Source organism: Urocampus carinirostris, chromosome 10 (genome assembly GCF_059441175.1).
Source record: "Urocampus carinirostris isolate Australia breed hairy pipefish chromosome 10, RoL_Ucar_1.0, whole genome shotgun sequence".
NCBI lineage: Eukaryota > Metazoa > Chordata > Actinopteri > Syngnathiformes > Syngnathidae > Urocampus > Urocampus carinirostris.
In genome coordinates, this window is record NC_142358.1 from 36,234,113 (window position 1) to 36,249,477 (window position 15,365).

Genomic DNA, 15,365 nt, shown 5'->3' on the forward strand with positions numbered 1-15,365 from the left:
CCGCACGCAATAACTACACCCGTACACCGCTCGGCATCGCACCCTAGCGTACACACTCACGCATTACCGGCGTTCGAACTCCGATTTTTTAACCGAACAGCGAAGCAAGAATTTCTCTAAATTTTTGGTCAGACTCCGATTTGTTCGAACTGAGAGGCGTTCGACAGCACCCACTTGCGTGCGTTTCTCTAGTTTTATTAGGAAGAAGGGAAAGAATAGTACACACGATCCGTAGGTCGCGGGGAGCAGGTTGCTCAGACGCGGAAGTGGTATTCCCATGGCGAGCGAAGGCAGTGTCGAGAGCGGGGAAAAAACAGATCTGTGGCCGGGACGGGGGAGCAAAAATCGTAGTCAAGTTCACAAAATGGGTCGGAGCCGGGAAACAGACGGGAATCAGAACAGGAGTGAGTCAGGGTCGAAAGGCTTGCCTGGCGTGAGCTGAGGTTTGCAGACTGACTGACAACTGGTGACAGGAAAACGGGGGTTTGAAAAGTGACAGGCAGCCAATCAGCATCTGGGGCAGTTGGAGCAGACTCAGGTGCCTCGCATCAGTAACAAAATATGTGTTTTTTATGATTTTTTTTTTACATAAATGTTTAACAAATATATACGTTTTGAGTGTTTATTCATTGAAGAAAATAACTTGTAGGATCATTCCCACAAAATAAGTAGAAAGGAGTGACAAAAAGAAATGGATGTGATTTGAAGTCCTGATAACGCGGTCAGGGCCAATAAAAATTCCCTAACATCCCCCAATAAAGCTAATCCGCGTGTCCACGTTGGCAATTGAGCCATTAGAATGGGATTAGTTCCACCACAGTATGAAGATTATTTTCATTCTCATACAATCCAATTTTATTTTTGCAGAGCCAGATTAGATGGTTGAGGTTTTCTTCTCCGTCAGAGATTAGCTCGTTTTTCCTTACCTGTGAAGAAAACACAGGATACTGGTAGAGTAGAGTTTTCAAGTGGGAATCGGAATGAAAGAAAACCAAAACTCGATCTGGAAATGCTAATTCAAACTCCAAGCTAGGTTTGAGTCGTAGTTTGAAACCTAACCTAGGATTCAATCCCTTTTAAAACCAATAGGGGGTGTAAATCTGCACTCTTAAACCGATTTGACAAGCATGCGGGGTAAAACGATTCAAACAATTTTGAGATTTCAATTCGACATCTGCAAGAATATCAAACTTTTATTCTTAATTTTACACACATCCAAAAAAATAAATAATTAACTTTAAATAACTTTAAACAGGTTATAGATAGAAGACAATTGAACACATATTTGGGAAAGTTCAATTCGAACTGATTCAATGCATTTGAATCTTAGAATACAAATTTTAGAATACAAATTTAGAATTTTAGAATACAAAACTGACATTTTTGATACTCTGGTTTGACAGCAAACTCTTTACATCCTGATCTACAACTTAAGAAATATGTATTATATAATATATTTAAAAGTAGGATTGTTCAATTCGATCTGTTTTAATGCACCTGGATTCTTTTAGATTATAAAAAGTTTCTTTTTTAATTTTAAAATCCTAAAAATGAAAGTGTTTAGGGCCTGCCATGGAAAGACAAATTAGCAAGGAACCAAGTACGGACAAAGGGAAGACACAAGTTACAGCTATGAGGAGGACATTAGCAATACAGTAAGGCCAAACAAGAGAGTAGAACATCCATGGAAGCAGAACTCTGAGGACGGGATCATGTCAAAAAGTTAAAAAAAAAAAAATCTTGAAACCCTGTCACAGGTTTTGAACCCTGTCTTCAAACTCTAACTTAACACAAACCCTAAACCCTTGAAAGCATAACAATCAAACTGTAATATATATAATCATACATTTGAATATACATAACAGAATATATTTAAATGTACATATTATATATTGGATTTTAAAGGTTGGTTTAATTCGATCAAATTCAAAATTATGTCCCAGGTTTAGAATCCAGTCTTGAAAACAAACTAAATTCAACTCGAACCACGTAACTTTAAAAAAAATCCTCGCATCGTAATCCTAATTCTTCACACAAAGTCAAACTAACCTTAATATATTTTTTCTTAAGGTACAATGTTAAATTATTGACTGTGGTATTAAGTGTAGAATTTAATGAAAAAAAGCGATTTCAGGTAATATAGGATCATACTTACAGTATGTCCACCAAAGTTTTTCACTAAAACCGACAGGAAGTACAAAAACGGTGTTTTCTATTATCATGGTCTGTCGCTGTTATACATCAGGTACAAAGTAGAAAAACTAAAAAGCACTGGTAAACCGAGTCACTGAAACGTGATATTATATGTTCCGGGGATGTGAACTCGACATAGTCTTTTCTTTTTCAATTATTTCTATTTCCAGTCGGCGGGGGTTTGCCGCTATGCTATCCGGTTGTGGCAAATGCTCCGGTGAATGCAACCGCTTGTACGAGACTTGCAGATAAAAAAACACGTAACCGTGGTAACGGTCGAAAACATCATGTACGCTTCATTTCTGATGTTCAGGTGTACAGCATCATTGCTCTGTTATTAAGTCTGGCTAAAACGGGGTTAATTCTCTACTTGCTTTTTCGATACCTTTCCATTGAGGTAATGATTATATTGTAGTACAACCAAAAGTATCCAAAATTATTAAATTAGGTGATTTTTTTGTACAGTTTGTGATGCGGTTTCAGTGCCTGAATATGACAATTTTTATTATAATTTCCTCGTAAACAATGTACGATACGATGCAATCTATCGCAAATGCGATTCTAAAATTTAAGAATTCGAAATCCAGAAATTCTTTAGTTTCAGAATCAAAAAGTACCATAGTAGCTCTCTCTACTCAGGAAAGGTCAATGATAGTTTTCGGAGGCAGAGCTAGTATTCGAAGGCAGAGCTAGTTTTCGGAGGCAGAGCTAGTTTTCAGAGGCAGAGCTAGTTGTCGGAGGCAGAGCTAGTTTTCGGAAGCTATGCTAGTTTTCGAAGGCAGAGCTAGTTTTCGGAGGCTACGCTAGTTTTCGGAGGCTACGCTAGTTTTCGGAGGCTGACCTAGTATTCGAAGGCAGAGCTATTATTCGAAGGCAGAGCTATTATTCGAAGGCAGAGCTAGTTTTCGGAGGGAACGCTAGTTTTCAGAGGCAGAGCTCGTTTTCAGAAGAAGAGCTAGTTTTCTGAGGCAACGCTAGTTTTCGGAGGCAGCGCTAGTTTTCGGAGGCAGAGCTCATTTTCGGAGGCAGAGCTCATTTTCGGAGGCAGAGCTAGTTTTCAGAGGCAGAGCTCGTTTTCAGAAGAAGAGCTAGTTTTCGTCCGTAATGCTAGTTTTCGGAGGCAGCGCTAGTTTTTGGAGGCAGCGCTAGTTTTCGGAGGCAACGCTAGTTTTCGGAGGCAGAGCTAGTTTTCGGAGGCAGAGCTAGTTTTTGGAGGCAGAGCTAGTATTCGAATGCAGAGCTAGTTTTCGAAGGCAGAGCTAGTTTTTGGAGGCAACGCAAGTTTTCGGAGGCAACGCTAATTTTTGACGGCACTGCTGGTTTTCGTAGGCAACACTAGTTTTTGGAAGCAAAGTTAGTTTTCTGAGGCAAGGCTTGTTTTTGACGGCAGAACTAGTTTTCAAAGGCAGAGCTAGTTTTCGAAGGCAGAGCTAGCTTCGACAGGTACGCTAGTTTTTGAAGGCAACACTAGTTTTCACAGGCAGAGCTCGTTTTTCGGGGGCAACGATAGTTTTTGAGGGAATAAACACTTGTTTTCAGGGTCTGAGGAAACAAAACCATTTTTGGCATGCTGAGTTCGCAACATAACACAAATGTATAAATTTTAAAATTCTTTAAGTTTATGGTAAAATACTACAACGCTAGTTTTCTGAGCAGGAGAATGTAAAGTTAGTCTTCAAATGTAAAGCCCATTTTCTAGTTTTCTAAGGACTAGACTCTTGTTTTTAGCAACAAAGGAAACGCAACCAATTTTCGGCATCGTCAATTAGCAACATAGCATGAATTGTCAATTTTTCATGTTTAAATTCTTTACTTTCATAGAGAAATACTACGATACTCATTTTCGGCACAGGTGAAGGCAAAACTGGTTTTCAAAGGCAACGCTAGTTTTTTAATGCAAAGCTAGTTTTCAAAGGTAAAGCTAGAAATAGACACTTGTTTTCCGCATTAAATTAAACAAAGCTAATTTTGGCATGCTCAATTTGCAACATAACATGCAATGTATTCCATTGTATTCCATTTTCCATGTATAAATTCAACAATTCTTTAAAGGTAAAAAAACCATGACGCTAGTTTTCTGCGCAGAAGAAGGCTAAGCTGGTCTTCAAATTTTAAGCACTTTTTAAAGTTAAAGCTAGTTTTTCGGCACGGTCAATTTGCAATTGTATGATATTTTTCATGTATAAATTCTTTAATTGTTTCAGAGTTTTCGGCACAGGAGAAGACGAAGCTTGTTTTCAAAGGCAACGCTAATTTTTTAATGCAAAGCTAGTTTTCAAAGATAAAGCTAGAAATAGACACTTGTTTTCCGTGTTAAACAAAGCTAATTTTGGCATGATCAATTCGCAACACAACATGTAAATGTATTCCATTTTTCATGTAGAAATTCAATAATTCTTTAAGGGTAATAAACCATGACGCTAGTTTTATGCGCAGCAAAAGGCTAAGCTGGTCTTAAAATTTTAAGCACTTTTTAAAGTTAAAGCTAGTTTTTGAAGAAATAGACACTTCTTTTCAGCGTCGAATAATCCACACTTAAGAAAATAAACGTTATTTGGAATTTAAAAAGTATGCTATACTATATGCTAGATTTTTTAAAATCTTTAACACGCTAGCATGTTACCAAGATCACAGTTTTTAAAAAAAAGTGATTTAGAGCTCTATTAGTATCGCTAGTTGTAGTTTACTGTAAAACTAAACACACCAAATTCAATAAAAGTATTTGAGCTAATACTAAATAGCAGTAATGCTACATTGTTTTGGCCTTTGCAGCTACGAATTAAACCGATATAACGCTATAAATTAATCTACAAATCTTGCATTTAAAAAAAGTGACTTGTTTTTATTCTTTGAGTTTATGCGCCAAAATTCGGATGATTCCATCAAAAACGTTAATGTGATAGAAGTCAGAGGAGACGGGTCCGAAATGTCGGTTGGACTGATAGTTAGCCAACAGCTGTCTTGTTTGCTGCCAGCTAGCAAGGAGCATCTGTGAATGCATAAACATATTGGAGATGGCAGACCGTGCAGGTGTTACTGTCTAGAAACTTATAACTTGTAAACATTCAGAAACCGCTAGTTTTGGTTGATTTTGTAAAAAAAAATGCGTTACAGTAGACTCTTGGGCTACAGTTTCCTAGCTTATAATGTTTTCATGTTACGGGGGTGGAATGTTTACCCTGCTATTGGTTAAGCATCACGCGTTCATTAAAATGAGGATATTGGATTAAATCCTTCCCATAATGGCTCTCTCTGTCTTTGTTCAAGAATCTTGTGTAACAAACTTTAATTTGTTTAGCTCTGAACTCGTGGTGTGTTTTAAGAGTAAAACAGTAGTCTGAACTTTCTAAAATTAAATTAAAATGCTATGGCATTGGAACTTTTGTTTTTCTGTTTTTATATCAGCATAGGGTAGACTCTGTGAACAAAGTCTGTACCTTACACTGAACTTGAAGTCTAATCTTCCCAATGTTAAAAAAACGCTCTGGAATGTATTTTTTCGGTCCTATAACAGATTTCACATCACAGTACACTACACCCCAGGTTACTGCATCCCCACAATACACTGGCGACATTTTACGATATTTATTTCATCCCAAGCTTCGTTTCCATGGTTAGCATGTTTCTGCTTCTACATTTAGCGTCACTGCAAGTCTTGTGGCCTATAGCAAATAAATCCAACTCTGAAAGTCTTTACAAACCACACGAGATTTTGAACTGAACAAGTTGAGAGAATGGCAATGTGGGACAACCAAATGCATCTTGGCAAATTCATGATGCTGTGACTTAGACTAAAATCAAACCAGCATTTCAAATGGAGTCGACCGATAACATGGACTTTCACAGCAAAACTGGAAAAGAAAATCCAGGCCATGGATATGCGATGCTACTGGAAACAGACCAGGAACTGCCAACCATGGAGAAAACTGTCCAGAGTTGCGTCCTCACGACCCATACGATTAAGTCAATACAACTGGCTTCACTTGTCTTTAGTTACACTGGTTAAAAACATGTCACAAGTATCTTAAAAAATAATGTTATTGGACCTTTTATGATCCCAAATCATATACATTATACTTGTATTCATATATTAGCACTACAGTATAACCAGGGTTGATTTCTACTTGTACGGTATGTTTTTTTAACAATCTCGTGTTGCTAGTAGCGTTTTGCTACCCTTCACAGGCACGGTTTGGGATGAAAGTTATAATATTATTATTAAAGCTTTGAAAACTCTCTCGGTGTACCGTCTTTCTTTGTAAATATGTGTAACCATGTATAATATGTTTTTGCAACTGTATATTTTTGTAATGTATTTATTTTAGAGACTTATTCTGATATGTTTTCCACGGGCGAATCAAAAACAAGGGTCGAAAACAACGGGGGCTGACGGGAAGTGGAGTAAAGGTGAGACGTGTTTGTGGACGCAGCGGACAACAGTGGATATATATTTTTCCCACCCTTACCTTTGAAAATACACATTTTTTTTCCTTGGATTATTTTCAACGGGACCCGGACTCTGCAGGTCTGCATCAAACGTTAAGTACCGGTATCATTTTCCGTTCAATTTGCCGGCTGTGGTTTTTGGACTGTTTACTTTATATACAGACCGCAAGATTCTAAAAGCGTCGGCATGTTATGGTCAGGTCAAAAGTGTTGGCATGTCTTGGTCGGCAAGACTCAAGGTGTGTCGGCATGACAGCCCCAAAATACAGCAAGCAGTAAGTTTGATTCTTGCAATCGGGAGATGGAATAAGAGCTCACTCTGTCCACTCCACGCATCGGCCCGGTATTGCAGTACCTCCGGGAACGGTGCATTCACACTGATCGCTGCTTAGCCCATGGGTAGGACCTTGACTCAGCCTCTTGGCTGGGAACAAGTGTCTCGGCCCCTTTGGCTTTGTAGCGCATTATGATTTGACGTATAACGGATATTTGATAAAGAATATAGAACAATAAACCTTAAAAATCCCACAGTTACAATCGTGGGACTCAAAGTCGGGTTTGAGTTAATTTTGTGATTGTGTTACATGTTTTATTGTGGGCGCATGCGGCTTATATACAGGTGCGGCTTGTGTAAGTTCAAAAGCGGTTATCCTCTTAAAATGTGGTGGGTGCGGCTTATAATCGGGTGCGCTCTATAGTCCGGAATTTACGGTAATTAAGATTGTTTTTTATCCCCCCAAAAACGTTTTCACCTTGTGATCCCCTACTTTAGAATAGAGGTCAACAGTATGTAGGTGAATTTACCGTCTTTACCAGTCATTATACCCGGCGCACCAAAAGCGCTACCCATTATGGTGTTGGTTGTAAGCGATCAGGCGGTTTGTGAAGGTTTAGTTGGATTTAAGTGCCTTTCATTATTCATCTGTTGGCTGTCACGCAGGCTAATTACTCAAACGAAGACCCAACGACGAGGCACTCTGGAGTCAAATCCCCTCTGCAGAGATGAGTGTCATGCCTTTAATCTTCTTCCAATCAGACACTCGTCAGGAAAGGAACGGGGAAAAGAGCTCGGCTCGTTTCAGTTCGACTAGAAAGCACGGCGTTTTCAACTAGGAATGGCGGTGTCTTTGAGGCGATAATATTTTCTGCGATGTCTGGACTGATTTGAAACAATTTGCTCTCATTCTCATGTGATACGATTCTGGGAATGAGTTTCGTGATGTGCAGTTTGACTCGTTACTCGATCGTGTCCCTGAATTTTCAATCGTTTGATTCGGGTTTTTTTTGTCTGGAAATGGCGAAATAAGACGTTAAAACCGAAATATTGCCTTTTTTGTGTCCTAATGTGGAAAAGTTCAAGTTTATAAGCAAACAAGGGCAATTCAAATCGACTAGAATAGAATAGAATATACCTTTATTGTCATTGTTACAAAATGGGTTAACATATTGTGACAACGAAATTGGGTATGACACTCCAGTTTCACACATTCACAGTGAGGTAAAAAACCAAGAAGATAAAGGAACAGAGAAGATGAGGTTATAAAACAAGGAGGATAAGGTTATAGTTATAATTTACACAATATTTACACAAGAAATGTCGGCATGTAGGATGTCACATACAGTTTGGTATCGTAAGGGTTTGTGCATAGTCATCATAGAGCAAAAAAAATTGTCAATATTGTGCAAGGTGAGCAGTAAACATAGTGCAGTCAACATGTGCAAGAGACATAGACATGAGTACCATTTTACGTTCGTATGAGGTAGTGTTTTTGCAAGAGTTTTTCAGTTTTTTGTCTGTTTGGGGTGGTAATGGCTCTGGGGAAGAAACTGTCTCTGATGATGATCTATTATTAAACATTGAGTTGGCCCAAATATTACAAAAACCCCACAATAATAATTTTATAAATTCTCGCTGTCATGTGAAAACAAAAACACTAACATTTTTGTTTGTTAGTGGAGTATGATACCTGTATGATGCGGCAGGGGTAAACCAGTGAAAGCTGTCGGGCCCTGCTGTTGAACAAAAGAGTGTGTTGTGTCACCCTGACCTGAGTGACATGGCTGCTTTCTTGTGTCCCGTTTCATCTGGAGGGACGAAAGCATGACCAACTTAGGTGCCGAATTGCATACCTTGTTTGGGTGCTTTGGGCATTTGGGTTAGCCATGGTCCAAGCCATTTTTGTGTGTGTTTTTGCTACTTTTTCCCTTTTTTAAAAATTTTCTTTATTTTTGTATGTGTTTGTCTTGCTGTCCGTCACCCCTCATGAGAGATATGACCAAGGTAGAAAGATAGATGGATTCACCTCCTTATTTTTGATAACAGTCCTGATGGGCGACACCATGCTGAACTTGCCTAAGACACACCACAGGAAATGGTGCCCCTACGAAAGTACCATGTTCATAAGCAAACTAAAGCAGAGGAGCCAAGTCAAGTGAAGTCAGGTTTATTTGTTTAGCCATTAATCACAAAATCACAATTTTACCATCCCCTGATCTTAAACCAACATGTGGGTAAGGAAAAACTTAACATAAGGAAAATAGGAAACCTCCAGAAGGGGCCTCACAAGTGGTAAATACCCCTTGCAGGATGACCAAGTCAAGTCATGTTTATTTGTATAGCCCTTAATCACTAAGAGTCTCAAAGGGCTGCAAAGAACAAAGACTATTGCATACTACAGACTATTATGACAACATCCCCTGATCTAAAACCTACATGAGGGCAAATAATACGCAGATATTGTCAACATAAAATATAGGTTATTCATATGCTTTAGAAAAAAAGTGTGTTTTAAGCTTAGATTTAAACATTTCCACTGAGGTTGCAGATAGAATCTCAGGGGGAAGAGCATTACACAGCACCGGGGCCCGAATGGAGAACCCTCTCGAACCTGTGGATCTCTTCTTGGCTCTTGGCACTAGTAGACCAGCGTTTGCAGAGCGAAGGCTCCGGACAGGAACATAGGGGGGAATTAAATCTGAAAGATATGAGGGAGCAAATCCTTGCATGATTTTGTATACAACCAACAGAACCTTAAAATCACATCTTAAGCGGACAGGGAGCCAATGCAGGTTAGCTAAAATCGGGGTAACGTGATCCAACTTTCTTGTCTTAGTTAAAAGTCTCGCTGCAGCATTTTGTACCAACTGAAGGCTCTTGATTTTGGACTTCGGGAGACCTGAGAGTATTTAGCATCAGGTAACAGTACACAAAACACAGTAAACATCAATAAAAATAACATAGTTAATATGTAGAAATTTCTCACAGCAACAACGCCTCCAGCAATTTGTGTGCTTTCATTGTATTTATAATTGCAACCTTTGTTTCCATGGTTATCATGATTGTGCTTCTATCATCATCCCAAGCCTTGAACCCATAGTGAATAAATACAGTACAATAAACTGCATTCTTATTGCAAAGTCGAACCATGTGAAGCATGACCCGAAAGAAGGAGTTTGGCTAATAGCATATTGCTATCTTCATGATGCAGTGGCACAAACCAATCGCAGACCAGAATCTTAAATGACGTTGACCAATAGCAGACAGGCATCTTAGCGACGTAACTTGTCGTGAGGGTTGGGTAGGGTTACTTGAACTGGATTACTTTCAATTACTTTTGGATTACTCCAATACCAAATATGCTAATAAAAGACAAAAGAAACTAAATATGAATAAAATGACTACATTTTGTGCAGGTTTGGGGAGTAACGGAATACATGGAACGGCAAAATTGATGTTGGCAAGCGGTTTGGATTTATTTTCATTTTGTTTCTGTCGCATTTTATGTTCGTTTTGCCGGAGATCAAAGAGATCAAAGCCAGGAGAGAAAGCTTACCACGTGTTATGAGTCACCATTTTATTCATATTTAGTTAAAATAAATAAGCTGCTATCAATAAACAGCAGCTTGCAGACCCCAACGGAGCTTTATCGTCGACGGCGACTTTAATCGGGCAAGTTTATGGACTGTACTCCCAAATCCATTCAATATGTGGACTGAGCAATTCGGGAAAAACACTGGACTACGTGTAATATAAGATCAAACATCAAACATTCCGGTTGTATCCACCAACTCTGTTTGTCCATCACCGCCCTCATCACCCCCCCCCCCCCTCTGAAGGAAAACAAAGCCTATTTACAACAAAGACAGTTCTTTGTTCCTTTATCTCTTTGTTTCCTTATCCTCACTGTAAATGTGGACCTGGAGTCGTCCAATTTCGTTGTCACAGCATATCCTGTGTTGTAACAATGACAATAAAGGCATATTTTATTCTATTCTATTCTAGTTTCTTTTGTCTTTTATTAGCATATTTGGTATTGGAGTAATCCAAAAGTCATTGAAAGTAATCAAGTTAAAGTAACCCTACCCAACCCTGCTTGTCATACACGCGAATCGATGTTGTATAGTGGGGAAAACGTCGTAACAAGGGGCCGAAGTATATCGTATTCCACAAACATGGTAACGCAGGGACACTCTACCCAGGGGACTTATCATATTCACAGAGTCCATTTTTGTTGATGTTGGACTCCTCTACTTCACTTCACCCATAAAGCTCATCGTCATTCATCAGTCATCGTCTAAATGTGTCCGGACACAATTTCTCATGATTCAACACTTGCATTATCTGGCGTTTTTCACACTCGAGCCACTCGAAAAGCCGCGGCACCCTCGCAGTCTTGTTTCTGCCACAACAGATGAGCTCCCGTGTCAAAGAGTGGCGGCCGTGTGATGAAGCTTCTCGTCTGTCCTCCCCCCGTCCCCTTTTGCAGAGGCCAGCTTGCACCGATAATGAGATTAGAGAGCAAAGAGGCGTCTTTGTGACCCGGCCTCGGAAACAGACATCATGTACCGTATTTTCCGCACTATAAGGCGCACCTAAAAGTCTTAATTTTTTTCAAAAGCTGACCATGCGCCTTATAATACAGTGCGCCTTATATATGGCTCAATATTAAATCGCAAGGTCTCGCAACTTACGCAACAGCCGCCGACTCGATTTTCCCCCGAAGGCGAAGTCGTCCGCGGTGTATGCTGGGATTTATATACCGGCGTTTCATTGGCTAACCAATGTGTCAATCATCATTTGAAGCGATCGCTATTGGCTGAAGTTATTCGGAGCCTCGGATAGGCTAGAGGGCCATAAAAAAGCCTGCAATTGGCCGAAAAAGATGTGTGAATCATCAGTTAAATCGATCGCTATTGGCTGAAGTTATTCGGAGCCTCGGATAGGCTAGAGGGCCAAAACAAAGCCTGCAATTGGCCGAAAAAGATGACTGTGAATAGTAAGCTTGCTAAAGTACGCCATAAAGAAACATGTTTCATTAGTCTGTATTTGTAAATATTTTACTCTCCCGGATTTACTTCACTCACGGTTGTAAGAAGACCATGATTGCGTGTCATTATTGAACGTGAGAACTTAGGTGAGCTATGCGGCTTTATATTTTCCCGGTATCTTGTTTTAGAATGATCTTGATGTTGCTGTGATGAGTTGAGTGAATTAAACTCAATTCCAAGTGTTTATTGTCATATGCACAGTTTCCTTACATGTCTGAGACACGTATTTGCGTCTTTGCAAGCTTTGGGAATGTTAAGGGGGTAATAAGTTGGACTGAACCATCTGACTGTTTTGTCGACGTTCCCATTGTAGCGCCTTATAATCTGGTGCGCCTTATCTATGGAAGATATAGGACCAAAAACTATTTTTGGGGGTGCGCCCTATAGTGCGGAAAATACGGTATCTGCCAGGTCGCTTCATGAAGATAGTGAAAGAGAGGTGGCTGACTTCAAAAATTAAGACCACACAAAGTCGTATGTTTATAGAGCACGTGCTTGCACCGGCGACAACCTATTCTAATGTATGTAGAATTAAATGTACTGTATACTATGAATAAACATACCTACAAATATATGCCAGGAGGGCACGGCAGATGAGTGGTTAGAGCGGTAGCCTCACAGTGCAGAGGTCCAGGGTTCCAGCTACAGTCCTCCCCGTGTAGAGTTTGCATGTTCTCCCTACCCTATGGTTTTCCTGCAGGCACTCTGGTTTTCTCCCACATTCCAAAAACATGCATGTCAGGTTTATTGGCCGTATCCAAATTGACCCTAGGTGTGGACGAGCGAGCGAATTGTCTGTCCCTGTGTGCCCTGCGACTGGCTGGCAACCAGTTCAGGGTGTCCATTTCCCAATGCAAGTTGGGCTCCAGTACCCCTGGGACTCTAGTGAGGATAAACAATGCAGAAGATGGATGGATGGGTGGAAATATATGCCATGTATATGATTATATATATATATCCCCGCGACCCTACTGAGGATAAGCGGTGCAGCTAATGAGATGATATATATATATATATATATATATATATATATATATATATATAAAATTGTGTGTGTGTGTGTGTACATATTTAATATGTGTGTGTGTAATATATGTGCATGAGTATATATATATATGTATAGGGGGAGGACGGCGGCGCAGTGGCTGGCGCGTGTGCGGCACAGTTCTGAGGTCATGAGATCGAACCTCCTGTGTGGAGTTTGCATGTTCTCCCCGGGCTTGCGTGAGTTTCCTCCGGACACTCCGGTTTTCTCCCACATTCCAAAAACATGCATGTCAGGTTAATTGTCCGGTCCAAATTGTCCCTAAGTGTGAATGAGCGAGCGAATTGTCTGTCCCTGTGTGCCCTGCGATTAGCTGGCAACCAGTTCAAGGTGTCCCCTGCCCACTGCCCGAAGATAGCTGGGATGGGCTCCAGCACCCCCGCGACCCTACGTACGGAAGATTACGATAACGCGAACGTACGATTAGCCTGGGTTAGCTTTAGTTTACGTTAAACATTCAAGGTAAACATTCAGGGTGTTGGAACGGATTAAAACGATTTACATCATCTTTAATGGGAAAAATGATTTCGGTGATCGAACAAATCGGTTTTCGAACAGGGTTCTGGAACGGATTATGGTCGAGAACCGAGGTTCCACTGTACGTCAAATATTTAGGTATTACGCCATTTAACCATGTGTTCATCTATTTATCCGGCACACATCTGTATTTATTTATGTATTTATACATTGATTTCCACACATGGCAAGATTGGTCTTCCATAAACTCAATCTATAAACACAGCCTCTCTAGCGGTGAGGCACGAGGAAGGGAAGGAAGGAGGAAAAAAACGACTTTCTCCTCCATCAGTGGCTTCATCCATCTCCACTAATCAATGCTGTGTGGAATTGTGGTCGAATTAAAGGCTTAACCCCTTTGCTGCCAACTGGCTAGCGAGATCTTAACACAATCGCGGCTTTAGGGAAGGCAATTTAATGCGTATTGCGATGCTCCGGGTCACACTGTGTCATGCTTGCAGGAAATCCCAGCATCCTCTTCGGCTTTCAGGCTTTAGCGCAGTCAATATGTCCCCTTTGCAATTAGTGTTGAAAGCATGTAAAGTCTGGCGAGATTGAAGAAAAGGGTCTTGTTTATGGGCAGTGCAGGGTTGGTATGGGTGTTTGAAATCATTGAAATTTGGGTGAAGTGCTTGAAAATGCTTGAAATTGTTGCCATTGCCGGGTTTCTTGGCAGTCTGACTCTATAGACCAGGGGTGTCAAACTCATTTTAACTCGGGGGCCACACGATAGGACAAACATTCTGTCGGGGGCCGGACTAGTAGATTAAAGAGAAAGAAAAAGAGATAAAGAAATAAGAGAAGGTGGGAGGGAAAAGGAGAGAGGGCGGGACAAAGAAAGAAAAAGAGAGAGAGGGAGAGAGCGTGAGAAACAAAAGATAAAAAGTCGTGAGAGAGGGGGAAAAGAAAGGGGGAGGAAGAAAGAAATCCATAGAGAAATAGAAAGACAGAAGGAGAGAAAAGGAAAAAAGGAAGAGCAAAATAAGTTAAAAAGACACAGAGAGAAAAAGAGACAAAGAGCAACAAAGGAAGAGAAAAAGAGAGACATTGAGAGTGAAAGAGACAGAGACAGAGTGGGAGAAAAGGGGTGGAAAAGAGAGAGAGAGAGAGAGAGAGAGAGAGAGAGAGAGATAAATACAAGTACAGTGTTTTTTGTGAGAGTCACCTTTCTTTGGCAACATCAAGTTGACATATTTCAACCTGCAGCTTTTTTTTCTCTTGCGCTTCTCTGAGTGTTGTTTCGCGGGCCGGATTCAATCCCTTAGCGGGCCTGATCTGGCCCTGCGCTATAGACCATGCAATAAAGTGCGTGAAAACTTGATGTCAAGTTTTGGACATGTTTGATAATGAATTATCTTGCCACACTTGGGATTATGGTTGCTCACTAATGTTTCAAGCGTTGCTCACCGACTTTGTGGGAACGCTCAGACCCCTGGAAAATTACAGGGAACATTGATTGGAAGTATATAAAATGGCCGAAATACAGTCTCTGTTATACTGTATATGTACGAATGTGATCATGATTGGCGACTTGAGGAAAACCAAAAAGATTTTTAAGAAATAAATTAAAATTGACAATATTATTTTTCCTATCTGCTTCAGGTTCAAGGTATAAAACTGCACAATTCTGGAATAAAAACCTACTGAACTCCTTTCGGTCTAAATTACAAGTCCACTCATACACTCGCTTAGAAGAATCACAACAAATCAGATTTACCCTCTGTTGACCCTCACCAGATTTACCCCTTGGCGGGATTACCACACCCACCAGATTAAAAGGCAAATCTGTTGCCATCAAGGTGGCAGATTTTTATCACCATATTGGGCCCGAGAAACC

General features: G+C 40.3%; 1 protein-coding gene and 1 pseudogene across 2 annotated transcripts in view; both read left to right on the top strand.

The window, feature by feature from the left end:
- esamb (endothelial cell adhesion molecule b) overlaps positions 1–15,365 on the top strand; it is a 161,084-nt gene that overhangs the window by 48,193 nt on the left and 97,526 nt on the right. The window lies entirely within an intron of this gene.
- LOC148358844 (U2 spliceosomal RNA) lies at positions 6,855–7,016 on the top strand (annotated as a pseudogene).